The 18939-nt window shown below is 58.2% G+C and overlaps 1 protein-coding gene across 9 annotated transcripts in view; it reads right to left on the bottom strand.

Annotated features, from left to right (window-relative positions):
• The window catches only part of Elfn2 (extracellular leucine rich repeat and fibronectin type III domain containing 2), a 50415-nt gene that overhangs the window by 16003 nt on the left and 15473 nt on the right, over positions 1–18939 (bottom strand). For 2 of the 9 annotated variants that reach the window (XM_021259035.2, XM_004845661.4), the window contains exon 2: positions 894–5420. The exons of the other annotated variants lie outside the window; for them this stretch is intronic. The gene's annotated coding sequence lies outside the window, so the exon portion shown is untranslated. The remainder of the gene's footprint in view (positions 1–893; positions 5421–18939) is intronic. 9 annotated transcript variants of the gene reach the window in all.

The raw sequence follows: 18939 nt of genomic DNA, 5'->3' as shown, positions 1-18939 counted from the left end.
TGCTGAGCCTGGGTCCCAGGTCCACAGCCTCCCCCAAGGGCTGGGACTGCCGTGGAGCGGGCCTGGGGGGCTCCAAGAGGTACTGCCGGAGTCAAAGACATCCCGCACCTGGCTTACGGTCTGACCTACAGCAAGCCAGGACCTTGCCTCTCTGGGCCTCAGTTTCCTCAACTGTTTGGAGAAGAGCATGGGTCTCTCTGGCTTGCTGGGCACGCCTCTCCAAGCCTCTGCCACTGTCCCGTAGGCCACCTGAACTCATCAGGTCCCCATGGCTCCCCGCTCCCAGCACATCACGGCTGCCATTAGCACCTAACCACACCCAGGCCTCCGAGGAAGGGCCAGCATGGGGACAGAGATTTCTCTGAGGCCCAGGCCTTGGCCACGGCCCAGCAGCCTGACAGGAGGCCCGGCCCTGGATCTTCGGGCAGCTCTGAACGGCCAGTCCACCACCACCAGGCACGGGGACAGCAGGCAGTCCAGCACCAAGGGGACCCTATAGCAAAGTCCACCCCGATGCCACCCCAGGAGTCTCCTCCCAGCTTTCCCGAGCCCGCCAGACTATTCCGGGACTTCCTACCCACACCTGATCCTCATCTCTCCTCCCCAGAGTCCCAGCTCCCCACTGACTCAGCCTCCCCTCATCACCCTGCCCTTGCCCCACTGGACCTTTACCCCCTCTGCTCCCTGCCCTCTCCCCATTTGAACTTTACTCCGACCCTTGCCCTCTCCCCTGACCTTTACCCTCTGACCCCTGCCCTCTCCCCTCTTGACCTTTACTCCCTGACCCCTGCCCTCTCCCCACCTGACCTTTACCCCCTGACAACCCCTGCCCTCACCCCACCTGGCCTCTCCTCCCCCACCTGGCGCAGTGGCAGCCCCTGGGTGCTACTCACCAGTCTCCACTGGACCCGCTTTCACCAGTGCCTGTGCACGCACGGCTGCCTCTGCCTGCATGGCCTCCATTCATTCATTCAATAAACATTTATGGAGCACCTACTATGTACCAGGCACCGGCTAGGCCCACCCCCCAGCCCTGCCTCCGCCAGCTGCTCCTCCTCCAGCGTCCTTCGTGGCAGTTCCCTGCCTTCCCACACCCTCTGGGCCGTCCCCAGGCAGAGAAGCAAGTCAGGGCCCACCGGAGAAGGGGGCTCTGGGCAGGGAGCTCGCTGACCTCAAAGGCTCCAGGGAGCAGCGGGAGAGCAAGACAGCTCTCCAAGGGGCCTAGGCGCTTCCCAGTTCCTGTGTCCACTCAGTCCTCAGCACAGCCCTGGAGTCAGAGCTATCACTATCCCCACTTTACAGATGAAGAAACTGAGGTCTTCCAACTGCTACGTGGTGGCTTCCCCTCCACAGACAGGAAGCATCAGGCTCTGGCTCACAAGATGCTGGGGCACCCTGTCAGATTGGGACAAGGATTACATTTTTCATTTTTTGTTAGTGCCAATATTGGAAACTTGGGAAGTGTTATTTTTTAAATCCCCCTTTCCGGAATAAGCTGTGGCTGCCCTGGGTCTGCACTGTGCAGGGCAGAGCAGGGGCCCCGTCCTTCACCCCGGCTCCCTGGAGTGGGGTGTCCTGGCTCCTGGGGACCTGCAGAGTGTGGACAACTAAATCCCCACCTGCATGGGGGATTCCATGAGCCTCCTGTTCTGGGACCCAAGGGGCCACAATCTCCCCAGCCCACTTCCATCCTGCCTGGTTGACGGCTCTGACTTTCGAACTCTGGGACACTGACAGCATGGGTCTTTTGTTTTTAGGGGTCCCTGATTCTTTTTAGAGGTCTGGTTCTTGAGAGGAGGTAGGATGTATCATGTATCTATGAATGCTGCTGAGTCCAGGCCTCTGGGAGAGGTCACAATTCTCCATGGTCTTAAGCTCCCCCAGGCTCTGAGCAGGCCTACGGGGGTGAGGACCCCAAGTCAGTCAGGAGAACACCCCCAGGGCCTCCAGACTTGTCTGGCACTGTGCAGGGCCCACTGCTCCCCTAAACCCCAACAACACTGCCTGGGTCAAATCTGGGGCCCCTGCTGGGTCTGAACAGAAACAGGAAGACCTGCCTGTGGTTTTTGCTGCACTCCAGGCCCCCGAAGGCCTGAGGCCTGGCTGCTGAGCACAGCCCACACGGAAGCGCTCTGGGGGTTCTGGGATGGCCCTGTGCTTCACCATCCCTCAAGCTGCCTGTGCCCTTATTCTTCCACCAGGCCTCAGCACCCTACGCCCTGGAGCCCTGTGGGCCAGGCTGAGAAACCCCTCACAGGGCTGCAGCCCCATAACTTTCTGTCTCCTCACCACCTCCAATTAGGGTCAGTCACAAGGGGTCAGCACGGAGGCCGCTGGCCAGTGGGAAATTCTCTCCTAGGCCCTGAGACTGATGCCCTGGAGGGCGGGAGCCACCCCAAATGGAGGCTGCAGCTGCTGCTCTGAGAACAAGGAGGCTCTGTCAGGGCCAGGGGCTCCCTCAAGCTTTGGAAATGCTGGGGGAGGGCCACCAGTGACTGGCGATGGCTGGCTGGGCAGAACAGAGGGCCCTGAACGATGGCAGCTTCCGTGTCCACCAACTCCTGGTGGCCAATCCAACTTAGGAGCTCCTGGAAGGGGAGGGGCCACATCCCCTCCAATCCAGGCTCCCCATTTAGCCATGGCTCTGGCAAGCTGCTTCCTTCCCCTGAATCTCAGTGTCCTCTCCTGTAAAATGGGCAAGAAGGGCACTAGCTAGAGGGAACAGCCACAGAGCAGGGTCTGGCACACAATAACTGCTCAGTAAAGTCAGCTGCTGCAGATATCCTCAAGGGCCCCTTCCAGGAGTGTGGGACATGCCTGGCACGTGCAGGGCCTCGATGCACAGCTTTCACATAACAGTGAGCAAGGCTGAGGCCTGGCTCCGAGCAGCACACCCTTTTGCCTCTGTCCCTGCCCCCTCTCTGAGGTCCAGGCCCCTCAAAAGCCTGCTCCCTCCCCCCGCCTTCAGCCTGTTCCCGGCCTCGGTTTCTCTCCCATTGCCAAAGCACAATGGCTGTTATAATTAACGGATTATCTCAGTGCGACAGCTGTGGTCCTTTGAAAATTAGGTTGAATAACAAGATCCTGATGTATGGTAATTTCTTTTCATCTCTCTCTCTCTCTCTCTCTCTCCCCCTTTTTCTCTCCCTCACTTCAGCCTTGTTATGCATGCAAATATTTTTCCCTCCTTCACAAACACCTTCCCCCTCTGGGGCCTCCTCTTTCTTGGGATGACTTAGGTCCTGACTTCCGGGAAAAGCCAGGGGCTGGACCCTCCCGCCACCTCCCACAACTCCTGGAATTCAGGATCTCTGGAAGACCTAAGCCCACCACCTTCCTCCTAGAAGTGCTATCACCCTGGGTCGAGGACCTGAACCCGTCTTTCCCCTGTTCCCTGTCTCTAAGCATGGCCCTCCTGGAGGTCCTGGGCCCAGCTCCCAGCTCTGCTCATACCTGCCTCCCCTATGACCATCTCAGACCCCCAGGGGGGGCTCCTCTATCAGCCTCAAGCTGACCACAACCAAACAACCATGTCCCTACTGTCCCCTGGCTCCTCCGGGCACCTAGAACTCCACCCATCACCCCCACCACAGCTAGGCCTGGACACCCAGCCCACACTGCCCATCTGCCCCTAACAGGCTTCTCTCCAGCCCCAGACCCATCATCCACCCAGTGCCCACACCTGGGAGGGCTCTGTACCCACCGGGCCACTGTGCCTGCTCTGGTTCTGCCCCCTTTCCAGCACCTCACCAGGCTCTCTGCTTCTGATCCTATGGCCCAACTGCACCCGCCCCTCACCCTGCAAGGAGAAGCTTTCTACACCCTGAGACTGAGCATGGCACTCCTGGCTGATCCGGGAAAATTCCAACGCATCCAGAGCCCACCCACATGGTCCTGCGGGAGCTGGCACCTGCCTCCTGTCCTGCCCTCACCTGGCTGGGCTCCCACAGCCCCTGGTCTCCCTCCTCACTGGGGATCCATAACTACAGTTTCCCCCAGGGAAGGGCCTGGCACCAGGCCCCCAGTAGGTGCTCAATAAATGTGTGTTAATGAGGGAATGGAGAGGCCCGTCCTCCCTGGTACAGATAAAGAAACCGAGGCCCAGAGTACTTCATGACTTGCGCACCATCACACAGCTCATCCAAGACAAAGTCAGGATTTGAACAATGGTCTGTGACGCCAATACCAGCTCTTCCCACTTCCTGGGCAGGGCCTTGGGTGTCGGCTTCTGCACAGGTCTCAAGGACTTGAGGCCCCCAGCCTCAGTTAGATGATGAGGAGACAGGCTCCCACCCTATGCTGTTGGTTGCTCAAGTTCAACCCTGGCCCAGCAATGTGACTCTCAGGCCCTCAATCTGTCCGTCTGTAAAGTGGGAAGGAGCTCAGGTCCTAGAGAAAGCCGGCCCTGCTAACAACATTTGGGAGCTTCCTACCCTCACCCCAAACTCAACTCTGGCAGGCACCTCAGGCCTTTGGGGTGGGCAGGATGGATGAGCTTACACAGAGCAGAGACCTCTTTGGCATGGGGGTCGGGGCTTGCATCATGACCTTAGGCAAGAAGCTTCCCTCTCTGAGCCTCAGTGTCCCCTTCTGTGAATGGGGTCCAGTAATGTCGCTGATGGGGCTGCATGAGGACTAAGGTGGAAAGTGGCCAGCTCAGTGCTGACAATGCCAGGGCCACACGGCTGCAGGGCCCTAGGGTAATGTACCCCAGGGAAGGCAGGGGCTGCCCAGGACCAACTGTTTCTGGCTCTCCCTCAACAGCCTTCCATGGCTCCCACTGCCCCAGAATAGCGCTCATGCCCTACCTTGTGGCTCTCAAGCCCCTCTCTAAGCTCATACCTTACCCTATCCCTTCATGACCCTGTGAGGTTTCGGGGATGCCCTCTTCCTGTCTTTCAGGCCTCTGCTTATGCAGTTCCTGAGCCTGGGGAGCCAAGGCCACCTGTAGGGCCCCCTGAGGTCTCAATCTTATACCTCGCCCTCTCAGAAGCCTCCAGAGACATCTCCTCTGCAGAGTGATGGCCTCCCTGCTCTGTTCCCACCCCTGTGATGCATGCACGGCCTGTGGAATCCTGAAAGGCTCCTAGAAATCATCTCTCCACCTCACCTCCTCCCATTTTACAGGTGGGGAAACTGAGGCACAGACAAGGAAAAGCAGCTCTCCAGTAATGCACTGAAACCCTTGTCTCTGCTGCCCCTAGCCTTCCACACCGCTCCTCCCCCAGTGCCAAGCTGTTGGGCCCTGGACTGTCTCTCCATGCCCCCCAACCCCAAACCCAGAGCTACCTGAGGACCGGGCCCCACTTTCCTCTCTGCACCCCCCACCCCAGTGCCTAGCCTAAGGCCTGGCGCATAGTAGGCACTCAGTAAATGTCTGTTGAATTGAATTGCGCTCAGGGTGGCCAGTCGTCTCTGCTCTGTAAGAGAAGCATAGAGTTAGTGGAGCTGTTCCCATGGTGACCAGGACAGGAACCATGCTGCTAGGGTGAGGAGTACGACCTTCCCCAAGGACCCCATGGGCCCTGGAGAGGGGGCCTGGGAAGTGAGAGATTCAGACTTCAAGGAGTCCAAATTCTGCCCCAGCAGGGAGGCAGCGAAGCAGTGTAAGTCACGCTGCCCCTAGGGCCATGATGGCCTCATCTGTCAGGTGGAGGTGACACTCCAGTCCCTCGGGTGTGAGGACTCTGCATGATGAGGACCAGAGGAGATGTGAGGAGTATACACAGGCTACTCAAGCACAGAGAGCTCCGTGCCTGCCAGGCAGGAGACTGGAGGGAGTTGCATCCATTCTACAGATGGGGAGACTCAGGCTGTGACGGGCTGGTTCACCCATGCCCTCGATCCGTGCTAAATACAGCTTCCTGCAGAGCTGGAGGGAAGCGAGGCGTGACAACAGACCCAGACAAAGACACGGGCCCCCAAGGCTGGTCCACGTCTGGCAAAGACTCTTCAGGCAAAGGGCCCAGCGTGAGCCCAGAGCTGGCAAGGCTAAGGTGAGAAACCGTGTTTGCCCTCCCCATGGGGGTGAGCTCTGAGTCTGCAGCCCCCCAGAGCGTTCAAAGCCGACCTCAGATCGCAGACTGCAAAGCCTGAGCGGGCCCTTGCGCTAATATAGATCAGTAAGGACTATAAATACATACACAGGTGGGACACCAGGCCGGTGGTGGGGCAGGCAGGGGTCCAAACCCAGCCCTGCCCAACAGGCCCCCCCTTCTGTGCCTCCATTTCCTGGTCCATGACAGCAAGCTGCACCATGGCCAAGATTGCTAAGGCTCTTTATTCAATGACCCAGAGCTCACAGACCCTGGGTCTGTGAAGAGTGGGCTTCAGGCCGAGCCAGAGAGGGGGAGCAGGAGAGAGACTCCAAAGCAGGCTGGGCCTCTCTGGACCTTCCCAGGACAGTTACACTTGGGGCTGGAGTGCACAGGGGCAGGGAAAGAAGCTGGAAGCCATTCATCCATCCATCCATCCATCGATCCATTCATTCACTCATCAACCACTCTTGGAGTTTCTCCGACTACAAGCTGAGATCCCACAGCCAAATGACCTGGCCTGGGGAGCACACACCAGAGAGACAGGGAGATGGACCAGTCCCCAGCCCAGCTCCTACCACAAGACGCCAGTTTTACATCTACCCTATGCCCACACCAGGGGATCACTGAGGATGGGGGCAAGGAGGACATTAACCCACTCTGGAAACTCAGGACCCACCCTGGCGCTGTGAGCCTTTCCATCCCATCTGGAGCTGGAACGATGAGCAGCACCCCCGGAGGAAGAAGGAGGGCACCAGGCACCAAGCGGAGGAGAGCCAGGAAGGGACCGGAAACAGCCCTCCCAACGCCAGCCCACAGAGCCTGGGCCCTGCACACTTAATACACAACAGCGGGTTGTGCCCACTGGAAGGATGAGGAACCAAGGCTGAGTAGGACAAGGGACACACCCAAGGGCCCCCAGCTAAAGTGGCCCTAACACCCATAGCTCCCGGACCCAAAATGACCCCATGCACCACAGTTCGGCATCTCTGGGCACTCAAGAAATGCATGCAGAGTCTGGGATCCCCCAAAGGCCAGGTGCAGGGGTGGAGTCAGCACCCCAGTTTCTCACAAAACTTCAGTATAGGGGCCGGGGATTTAGCTCAGTGGTTCCACCGCCTGCTCTGCAAGTGCAAGGACCAGAGTTCAATCCCTGGTACCAAAAAAAACACAAAAGACTTCAGTATGACCCTGAGTGACAGACCTTCTCTAGTGGAGAAACTAAGGCACCAAGAGGGCTCCACCCCACTCCCCCTGACAGTCACAGGCAAAAGGTGCAGACCTGGCCTTGCTAGTGGGTGACCTGGCTGGTGACTGGCCCTCCCTGAGCTCGTGTCCCCAAGACCCCTCTCCTCTACCCTCATGCAGTTGCTGCAAAAAGCAAGGTGCAGAGCTCTAAGAGACCCCCTCACTGTAAAGTGCTGTCCCTACTTGAGGGAATTTGTTTGTTACTGTTCTACTTTCCCTGGCTCTTCTCGCCACCTCTCTACCCTCTCTGCTCTGAAGGCCGTGATGTTTTCTGTCAGATGTGCACACCGAGCCCATCCCTGCACAAAGGGCTTGTCTCTTGTCGTCCTAAGAGCCAGGAGTTATTTCCTCACACTCCTCCTACAGAGGAGGAAGTGGAAGCTCAGAGAGGTTGAGTGACTCATTCAAGATCACACAGCAAGGAAGTGAGAGCACTTAACCACGACCCTACGTTTTCGCCTGAGTGCCTATTCAGCGCTCCATGGCCACCAGAGTCCTCTGCTTCGTTTATGTCCACCTGCTCCTGGTTTATCGAGCGTCCCAGATGTATGCAATATTCATATTTCCATCAGCAGCCACACACACACCCTCTCCAAGGCCTCCAGGAGCCCCATTAATCATTCAGACACACCTGCATATTCATTAACTTCCAAATTAACACAGGGTCCCTTATTACTTGGGGCCTGCTGCCTGCATTAAAGACACTTCGACTTCATTCATTATTAAACTCCCCTTATAAACGATCACGTCCCTCCTTCACAGAGGGGGGCAGTACCCAGACCCCCAAGTCCACAGGTCTGCTCCCAGAACCAGCTGCTGTGTGACCTTGATCAAGCCCTTCCCCTCTCTGGGCTTCCTCCATGTTTACCCGGGAAAATCTGGCAGACAGTCTCTAAGTACGGTCCAGCCTCATCAGGGTGGCCCTGTTCCACTCTGTCGCTTTTCCCTGTGTCTTTCTTGAACTCACATAATCCCTCTACTCACCAGGATGTGGGCGGGGGGGGGGTCCATCCCCTCTCAACTCTCTCACCTTTCCCTCCAGCAGCCTCCACTTGCACTGGGGGCCTGGGGCTCAGGTCCTCGATCAGCCCACCACCTCAAGGACCTCACTGGTCCTGGGCTACCTGGCTCTGCAGACCGAGATGCCTTCCCAATCCAATCAGGGAGGCCAGATCACCCCATGGCTGCCCCAGGTGGACTCCTAGTGCCATACAGCGTTAACAAAACAGCAACCGTGGCACCTGGCACTACTGAGGACACAGCCTACCCGGGCCTGGTGCTCTGTCCTGTGTGCCATCTTTGGAACAACCTCACTTTATAAAGGGGCAACAGGCCAGGGGGGTCAAGGTCAGAGCCTCGGAATAGGATGCAGCTGGTGGGGAGCCCAGGTCTCTCACTGGGACGTGAGTGCCCCCCATCTCACAGGCTCGGTCCCACTCCCTGGCCCCATCCAGCCCCTCCTTCCCCCACTGCTTCTGCTCATGCCCAGCCCTGCCTCGTGGAGCTGGGACAGCACAGATAGCCGCCCTCACTGGCAGATGCCCTGACCTATCTCCATGATGCCCAGTGCCCAGAGAGCCTTTGGCGGAAGCATCCTGACCACTCCCCGTGCCGCCCCTGCCTTCACCCTCATCCAGTGTGGGACAGGGCACCACCACCTCGTCACCAGCACGCCGGGCCTCCCCTCCCACAGGGCAGCCTGAGGCCGTGCTCCAGCCCGCTGGCTGTGTGACTGTGGGTCTGTAACCAAACCTTTCTGTGCCTCCACTGGTCAGCATCACGCCCAGCTCTACTCATCTCTCGTCTCCACTTCTCCCTGACCCTGTCCTGGCCACACACCCGAGGAGCCCAGGCCCTGATGGCTCCAGTCTAGACAGCAGCATCCACTTTCCTGGGCCTCAATACTCTGGGCCCTGCCCCCACCAACCTTGCTGTGCACCCACTGAGGCCCACGCTCCCAAAGCCCTTCTGGAAGCTTTCTCAGTCCTCAGGGTGAAGCCAGAGCCCTTGCCCCAAGCTGTCCCTTGCCTTCCTGCCCTGCCCTCCTTGTCAGCTTCTGTTCTTCCCTGACTTCAGGCCAAGAGGCTAGCTCCCTGGGTCAAGCTCACGGTGGGTATGATCGAAAGTGAAGCCCAGCAGAGCCACGGTGACCATGGACAGCACATCGGGGTCACTGTGAGGAAGCACTCACACCTTGCCGGGGGTCAGTCCTGCCAGCCATGCACTGGACCGGAGGCTACAGGCACAGCCCCTCACTTGGTAAGCAGAGGTCTCCAGATTCACTTCTCAGATGAGACTGAGGCTCCAAAAGACCAAGGGGCCTCCCCAAGACAGGGCGGGGATGCAGAGGGCTGAGCTTCTCTCTCAATGTCCACTAGGAAAGACCCAGAGGGAAGTCCGGAGCACCCAGCTGACCACACACTCAGCCTTGAAAAGCACTTCACACTACAGACTCCTAGGAAACCTCCAGGGCCGGGAAGCCACCTGGCCAAGGACACACAGTGAAGCAGCTGGCAAGCTTTGACTTTCAGGCTGTCCTCCCCAACCCCTCTGCTGGGGTCTCCTCTCTGGGGTCAAGAGTACCCCTAGAGCTAAACCTGAGCCTCCTCCTCATAAGGGGGTGGACAGGGCAGCACAGAGTTCACTTGGGCAATGGCAGTGCCCAAACTCATAGCCTTGCTCACACATAACCTGGCCTTGGCATACAAAACAAGTCAGAGGGCTGCAGGGCATCACCAAAGGGTGGGAGGCCCAGGGCAGGAGGCAACAAGTAAGGGGCAGGGTCCCGACTTCGTCCACAAGAGCACCACACAGCCAGGGCGTGGCCACAGGGCTGGGCTGTGTCCCCAGGCACCCACACCTGACGATCCCTTGGGGTGCCTCAGGACCCCAGAGGAACTGCGGCCACGCAAGAGGGTGGGGACCCAGAGGACACGCAACCTCGCCCCCAGATGGTCCGCAGCTATGACAGACACCACAATGACAAGGATTTAGACAGACACCTGGCACCAACGCACTGCAGAGTTCCGCAATTAAGGACGCTTCCCTGTGACGTATTTTATTAAATAAATAATGTATCTAATTTCTCTAATAAAAAAATCCAAATTTGGGCCAGGCGTGGTGGCGCACACCTGTGATCCCAGCACTCTGGAAGGCTGAGGCAGGAAGGTTGCAAGTCTCAGCTCAGCCTGGGCAACTTAGTGACTTAGCAAGACCCTGTCTCAAAATAAAGAATAAAAAAATACCTGGGATGTAGCTCAGAGCAAAGGTCCTGGGCTCAATCCCCAGAACCCTAAAAAAAATCCAAATTTGCAGATTGAGTTTGCTTAAAGTAAGGGATTGGTCCTGGCATTCTGGTGCTTCTGAACTGCACACCCAGTGTGAGCGCTGAGGTAGGGTCCGCAACTTCACCCCAGCCCATATTCCCACCCCCACTTCCCCACTATGGGGACCGGCTCGCAGAAGGTTTCTGTAACCGCTGCCAAAGCAAGCCGGGCACACGCTCATCACCCTCTTCATGGGCCCACACGTGGCCCTGCTGCCTGTGTTCCTCCCTCCCCACTCAGTCAAGGCCAACACCATGTGTGTGGTGCTCAGGCCACAGACTGCACCTTCATCCTCAACTCCTGCCTCCCCCAGGGAAGACGATGCTTAGATCACCCCAGCCTCCAGGTCCTGCCTCTTTGGCCCCTGGACAGGCCACCACGTTGCTCGTCTGATTGCTGCTCATGGTGACTTCTGTCTTTCCCAGCAGCCAAAAGGAGCGCTGGGAGAGGGGGTGCCTCTCCTGCTCGAAATCTGACCTGGGATCCCATAGCCCCAGAGAAGGAGCCGTGCTCCTGATGGCCTTCGAAGCTTCCGTGATGTGAACACTGAGCAGCTTCCGCCTAGTGTCACTTCCTCCAGGGAGCCTTCCCTGAACCCAGGTATGCTTTGCCCCTGCACAGCACCCTTACCCAACCGCTCTTCTCTGCACTCGGAGGCTGTGCGCAGGCGCGGGCGCGGGCGCACACGCGCACGTGCACGCACGCGCACGCACACACACACACACACACACACACACACACACACACACACAAAGGTCCCACACATGCGCACACCTGCACCGAGCCCCCTTGCCTGGTGCTGGCCCCTCCCTCAACCCCAACCCCACCCACCCTTCCACCCAGAACCCATAATGCTCCAAGCCCCTCCCCAATTCTTCAGCTCCTCCCACCTATGCTCCATCCTGGGGACACATCCTCCACACCCGGGTTCCTAATGTCCACCCTGGCCCCTGCTTCTGCAAGACCCAAGCCCAAGCCCTTCCTGCAGCCTGGAGGGAGCTCGGGGTGGACCCTTATCCCCAGAGCCCAAGATCCTCCTCTCCACCCCAAGCTGCCGCAGGAGCTTCTTGCCCATCTCGCATCACACCTCTCGACCTTTCCCTGTGAGCTTTCCGTGACCTGCAGGGCCCTCCAGCCACACTGTCCTCTGGTGAACGATACTTGCCTCCTCCAGGAAGCCCCCGCCATCAGGCAGCGGTCACTGTATAAGAACTCCCTCCAAGTCCACCCTCCCTTGGGCCTTGGGACCCCTGGGACAAGAAATGTTTGCATCGTCTCCGACCCCTGCAGCAGCCCCTTGAGGACTGTCTGCAGAATGACCAGGCATCCCCGAGCTGCAGGGGCAGCAGAGGGCTTCTCCCACCCCTGGGAGCCTCCAGTCTCCAGGCACCTGAGCAGCCTGGCCCCACCCCACTGGCCCTCACTCCCTGTGCTGGAGCAAAATCCAGATCTCCCCAGATATCACTTCCTCACCATGCTCCTCACTCAAGGCAGTTCCACCACACCAGCCACTGCTCCCCAGGACCGCCTTGCTCCTCCTTGGTGAAAGAAAGGAAGAAGGACCTGCAGACTCTTGATCCCTCCACCTGCCTTCTCTGCATCCTCAGACTCACACCATCCCCAGGGCACAGATGAGAAAACTGAGGCACAGAGCAGGGAGAAGTGCAGGAGATCGGTAATTGTAAATGGCAGGTGGGGGAGCCATGGGGTCCAGGACAGTGCTGCCCAGGGTGGAGGGGGTCTGCTAAGGATCCTCTAGCCCTGGCCTATGGAAGACAAAGGGTCCTCAAAGAGCTGAGTCACCCAGCCAAGGGGGCATGGCTTCCCAACCAGGCAGCATCACCCCAGGAGTATGACCGGTACACAAAGCCAGGAAGTGTATACAATACAATCATTGGTCCCATTTTAAAGAAGAGGAAACTGAGGCTCTGAGTTGAGACAGTTGGCATCAGATCCCACAGCTCTTGAGCTGCAAAGCTGGTGGTCTTTGGGCTTCCTGAGGGTTCTGGGACTCCCAGGGGAGGCTGGGGACCATTTCTAGAATGCACAGTCTTTGTCCTAAGGGCCAAGTCACGGCCAATGGCATCCAGGCCTGCGATTCCCAGACCCAGAGGAACCCACAGCCCTGTCAGTTACCGCCAGGCACACAGTGGGCCCTCAGGAGCCCTGGACACAGCGGGAGCTGAAGCCGTGACCCCCTAAGATCATCCCGAAAGCAGCCCTGATGGGCCCCCAGCCCTGCCCTGCAGGTGCGTGAGGTTTCCCAATAACCCAGCAGGCCCGAAGCCCTCCCTTTAATGCATGCAAATGAGGGGCATAAATTTCTGCTTACTTAACTTCACAATTGTTAACAAGGTTATAAAAAATAAGTTATTCTTTCTCAGCTCCACAACACCCTTCGTTTGTTGCATTTTGTTTCTCCTCCCTCCCCCAGCCTCCTCAGTGGTGAGAGACAGGGAAAGCTGTGGATACCAGTGTTTCTGGCCAAGTAGGGCTGCCCAGGGAGGCTGGAAGGAAAAATCCCCAGATTAGGAATCAGAAGGCCCATGGGGAGTCCCACTCCCTCCCCCGCAGCTGTGTGACCTTGGGCTCCAGAGGTAACCTCTCTGTCATTTAATTGCCTCATCTACAAAGTAGAAATGCCAACTGCTCGGCACCCGCCTCAGGGTTGGTGTGAGGATCAAGCAAGATAATCCGAGTAAAGTGCTTAGTTGTCTCCTGGCACAGAGCAAGCCCTCAATAAATGTTAGCCCTTGTTATTATGTAAAGGAGAGTTAAATACTCCCCCAGTTAATCCATTTGTAGTTTGCCTTCTGGGGCGAGTTGGCAGCTCCAAAGGCAGCCTCAGTGGAGCTCCATTGGCCATGTGGTGTGGTCTGCCGGCCAGTGCTGTGTGGATACAGACTTTGGTCTCCATGCCCCGGCAGAGCTGACTGCTGTAGTTGCCACAGGCCCCACCACGCCCTATTGCCTCTCGACCAGATATGCACCTCTGCCAGCTGACAGATGAGTAAACTGAGGCTCATGAAGAGCAGCAATTTGCCTGCCCATGGGCCCCCAGGGAGGGGCCACAGAGCCAAGGTGAGAGTCCAGCCCCAGAGCTGGCCTATCTTCTCTCCTGTGCCCCTGTCTTGTGCCCACGCCAGTTTGAGAGATGCCACCCTGGCAGCCAAATTGGGCGAGGGACACCGTCCAGTCTCCAGGGCTCAGTGTGTTCTGGACCAGGTGGGGGACTGAGCAGAGCACAGGGCCTGCCCTGGGCCTTGTCCCACCAACCCAGGTGGGCATTTTCATGTGTCCAGCCCCAGACTAGGGGCTCTGAAAGATGGATGGGGACAGACAGAGGCTTGTTCCTCTCAGGGACCCTAAGTCCTTCCTGTTGAGCCCACCTTCAGGAATGGCCCAGGTCTGTGGCTGCCCAAGTGCCCTCTCCTGCTGGCACAAAGTGTGGAAAATGTGGCTCCTCCTATGTCAATGCTGACAGCCACATCTCCCCCAGTGCCTCACCTCTCAGAAGCAGGTGGGTCTGGGGGGAGGAGGGGACCCCAGAGACCTGGCTTCAGTCTGCACCACCCAGCAAGACCCACATGCTGGGTCCCTCTCCAGGCCTTGCTTTCCCGTCTGCAGCGTGGCCGAGCAGGGACGCTAAGCTCTCCTTAGAGCAGAGAGGACAGGGGAGCCTAACCCCAGCCAGGTGGCCACCTGCGTGTGTGCAATTCCCCCACCTGCGTGCCACAGTAGCACAAGAAGCAGCCAAGCGGAAACCGAGGACCAAAGCCAAGGCCTTTGCACCTCGCCTGAACCTGCAGGCGGGGCTGCTGCACCCATTTCTCAGACAGGAAGCAAGAGAGAGAAGCTAAATACCCTCCCAGAGCCCAGAGTAAGAATCAGAAGGGGGCGGACTGATAGGCAGGCTGGGGACACACATGGAAAGGACACCCCTGGGGACGGAGTCCCAAAAAGCTGGGAGTGTTGGGCAGCTCAGAGCACGGGGTCAGGGTCAGGGAGGGGACAGAGCCTGGCGGGAGCAGAATCCCATCAACCATGGAGGAGGCCAGACTCTAGGGACACCTGTCACTGCACCGCCAGGGTGCCCCGTGGGTCCCCAGTGAATCCCCAACAGTACCTCGAGTCCAGTCCGCTTCTACTCTTCCTCTTGGCCCCCAACTTCAGGTCAGCCAGCCCACCCCCAGGAGGTCCATCCCTCCACCCACTCATTCCACTGAACAGTTTGGCTCCTGGGACTCCAGGCCCAGTGTGCCTAGGCAGGGACTCTAACCCAGCTCTCAGACACCCCTATCATGTCTCATTCTGGGAGAGTCCCCAAGGGCACCTCCACGGCTGCAGGGGAGGGGGCGGGGCCAGAGTGCAAGGGGCGGGGCCGTGAGTGGCTGGAGAGGGGCTGTAGGGGGTGCAGCCCAGAGAGAAGACTGGATCCTGGATCGGGGTCCAGGTTCGGTTGCCTTGGCAACAGGACTAATTAATTCCAAGTCAGGCTCCATCTGTGCCTTGGCTGGCTGGGCGGTTTGGGCTCGCGGGTGTTTGTTTTGAAGCAAAGGGGGAAAGAAGCTGAGAGAAGCCGGGAGGCTGTGGTCCTGAGGGCTGGCAGGAGGCTGTGACAGCCTCACCACGTTAGCACAGCACCCCACCACCCACAGCAAGGCAGCTCGGCCAGACCCCGGATCTGGGAGGAGGCAGGTAAGAGTCCCAGCCCAAACACAGCCTCACACAGACAGCAGCGCCTTCCAAGTGTGCACACATGTTCACACGCACACACATGCACTTGCACGCACGCACACATGGGGACAGCACAGCCACAAGAGAGACTCAGTCCAGATGCCAGCTGAGATGTCTTTGACTCAGCCTCCCGGTCTGCTAATTGGGCGGCTCCACAGGGCCCGTCCCACCTCGTCCCTCCCAGGCCAGGGAGGGCTTTGCCAAGGGGATCCTGGTGTGAGAATCATGGACATGGACGCCGTACCCAGAAAGTGGCACTTTTGAGGAACTGGAAGGAGACCAGGAGGCCTGGATGGCGGCATGTGAAAGGGAGAGGCCACGGAGGCTGGACCGAGGCCTGGCAGCTCTCAGAAGCCAGGATGAGGACTCCGGATCTTGGCAGAAGGGCAGGGAGGAGCCAGTGGCACAGTGGGGAGCTGGCACCGACCGAGGGCGCAGCATGAGTCAAAGGGGGGTGCAGCCCTGACAGCACAGGCCCGTGATGGTGACGTGACTCAGGCAGGGTGGACGGGCAGGGAGGACATTGGAGCAGGGCTGGGGTCTGTGGGATGACGACAGAGGCCATGGTGAAGTTCAGCAGTGGTGCCTAGGACTGGAGGGGACGCTGGGAAATGGCAGGGGCAGGAGGGGCCAGGAGGAGGCCGGAGTGCTACCAGTTGAGTTTTGGGAAGCAGAGGGTCTGCCCAAAGGACGCGTCCAGCACCAGGTGGCCCACAACCAGTGGCCGACAGCCAGACGTAGGTCACGGCGGAGGTGGGGACCCAGGTGTCCCCCGCACACAGCTGGGTGAAAGCAGCCAGGGAAGCAGAGGCACTACCTGTCCAGCGGTGGGGAGGAGGATAGCTGGGGTCCGCCTTCCCTCAGGGGCAGGAGCAGTGGCCATGGCCTCCTGGCTCTGGAGCCTGCACTGCAGGGTTCAGGCCGCAGCCCCACCTCTCACCAGCAGGGGACCCTGAGCAAGTCACTGTGTCCCTTTGAGCCTCACCTTCCCATCTGTACAGCGGTAAGAGCAATGCCCACCCCAGGGCCACTATGAGGACGGCCGGTCGACTGGGTGCCCCAAGACACAGTGCTCCAGGCACCGGGTTTTCAGGGACAGGGTCAGGGTACCACCCCTGCTTGAAGACCTACATGTGCCAGGCACCCAACCTGTCCTGTAGCCCACAGTGAGTGCTGGCTGAGGAGGAAGGCCTGACTCAGGCCAGCCATATCCTGCCCTCACCTCCCCAAGCCCAGCTCCTTAAAATGTCAAATGGAAGACAAGCGTGGTGGTGCACTCCTGTAATCCCAGCACACAGGAGGCTGAGGCAGGAGGACCGCTTCGAGTTCAAGCTAGCCTGGACTATGTATAGAGACCCTGTCTCAAAAAACCAAAAAGTGAAAAAAAATCACTTGGAGCCAGGCCTGATAGTACACGCCTGTAATCCCAGCACTCTGGAAGGCTGAGGCAGGAGGATCACAAGGTTGATGAGGCCAGCCTGGGCAAGTTAGCAACTGACTTAGTGAGACCCTGTCTCAAAATAAAATTTTTTTAAATAGGCTGGAGATGCCGCTGAATGAGAAGGCCCTGGGTTCAATCCCCAGTAGTGCAAAAAGAAAGAAATCACATAGTAAGAATCCCAGGGCTCAATCCCAGGGCTCCTGCCTGGCATACAGCAAGCTCTAAATAATTCGCCAGTGTTGATGTTATTGCTGTCACCACTCCTGCTCCTCCCAACAACCCGAGGAGATGCTCTGGTCCCCCCCATACACAAAGGAGGAGGACACAGGACCTGCACTGCCTGTCATTGAACCCATGACCCCCAGCCCAAGAAAAGGCTGCTGAAGCTGCCTGGACCTGGTCCCTTCCCCGGCCTCTCTGAGCTGTGTGACCTGGGCCAGGCCACCTCACCCCTCCGAGCCCCAGGGTTCTTCCCTGAAAAATAAGGGTGCCCCATCTGCCCCATAACCCTAAAAACTGAAGATAAACGGTGTCCTGCCCAGCAACAGCACCCACAAACGACCCCCAAAATGACAGCAGTGATGGTAAGACGTGAATGCCCTCTCCAGGAAAAGGGCAGAGAGCCTGGGGTGCCTCCCCTCAGCCCCCAGAGTCAGCTCACAGCCACATGTGTCCCCCCGCCCCGGCCCCGTGACCGACCCAGCAGCCCCTCCCCTCGCCCACTCTGCATCTGCTCCATTAGGGAAACTGGGGAGGGAGAGAAACAAAGATTTAATTTCTGAGCTAATCAGCCTGCCTCACACTAATTACCATCCTCCCGGGCATTAGGGCGACTTCCTGGGCAGGGGGAAGGGAGGCCAGTTCCTGGGACGGACACCCCTTCCGTGAACTCCAGAGGGCCAGGAGCAGCAGGGTGGTGGTAAAGGGCTGACCAGGAGGCTTGGGCAGGTGGGCTAGCAAGGTGGGGCTCACGGACGTGGGCAGAAGCAGAAGACAGTCCACCGAGCACCAGCGGGGCACATGGCAAGGTAAGAAGTCCCCTGCGCCAGCCCCCCCTTCCCAGGGCTCCTTCTGGGCCTGCTGCCCATCGTGGGGACAGCCACGGGCTGGGGAGGCCCCAGAACAGGTGCCCTAGCTGGTGTCCAGCCCGTGGCCTTGGCAGAGAGATGGGCAGATGGGCACTTTGAGTCTAGCAAATTGGGCAACTATCAGAGGGAAGCTTTTGGACCATGGCCTAGTATGTGTGCTTTATGTGCGTGTGAGTGTGTGTGTGTGTGTGTGTGTGTATGCACACAGACAGAGAGTACTCAGGACTGGGAGCCAGGAGGCCTGGGTTCAGTTCTCTGCTCGGGCTCCACCACGAGAGAGAGCTGGAGAGGATGATTTTTTAGAAATGATTTTAGAAGTGATCTGAGGGTCACTTACTCAACAGCAAACGCTCAGAGAGCACCTACTACACACACCAGGCTTCATGCCAAACTGGAAAGCACGGCTGTGAACAAGACAGAAAAGGCCTTGTCAGGGCCAGGGATGTAGCTCAGTGGTGCCACACCTGTCTTGCAAGGGCAATGTCCTGAGTTCGATCCCTGGTACCAGAAAAAAAGAAAAGAAAAGAAAGAAAAAGGGCTGGGGATTTAGCTCAGTGGTTTCACCGCCTGCTGCACAAGAGCAAGTACCTGCGTTCAATTCCCGGTACCAAAAAAGAAAAAGAAAGAAAGAAAGAAAAGGCCCTGTCAGCCAGGACTGGTGGTGTATGTCTATAATCTCAGCGCTCTGGGAGGCTGAGGCAGGAGGGTTGCAAGTCTGAGGCCAAGTCTGAGCATTTTTGCAATTGAGCGAGGGTCTGTCTCAAAATGTAAAAATGCAAAAGGCTGGAGATGTAGCTCAGTGCAAAGGCCCTAGGTTCAATCCCCAGTAATGCAAACAAGGAAGAAAAGAAGAGAGAGAAGGAAGGAAGGAAGGAAGGAAGGAAGGAAGGAAGGAAGGAAGGAAGGAAGGGGAAAAAGTTCCTGTCCTCATGGTGCTCCCACAGTGGCAGAGGACCCAGCGCTAGGAAATGTGTTCTGCAGGGACCCGAATGGAGCTGGGGGACCTGGGCCAGGGATGGGGCCCCAGGAGGCAGGCTGCTCACAGCAGGCTTTGGAAAAGGTCT

The sequence above is a fragment of the Heterocephalus glaber genome, unplaced genomic scaffold (assembly GCF_053883595.1).
Source record: "Heterocephalus glaber isolate CG9 unplaced genomic scaffold, H.glaber_assembly_v1.0 deba00001444, whole genome shotgun sequence".
Taxonomy (NCBI): Eukaryota; Metazoa; Chordata; class Mammalia; order Rodentia; family Bathyergidae; genus Heterocephalus; species Heterocephalus glaber.
Note: the sequence above shows the minus strand (reverse complement) of the source record. Positions and strands in the feature narration are given on the sequence as shown.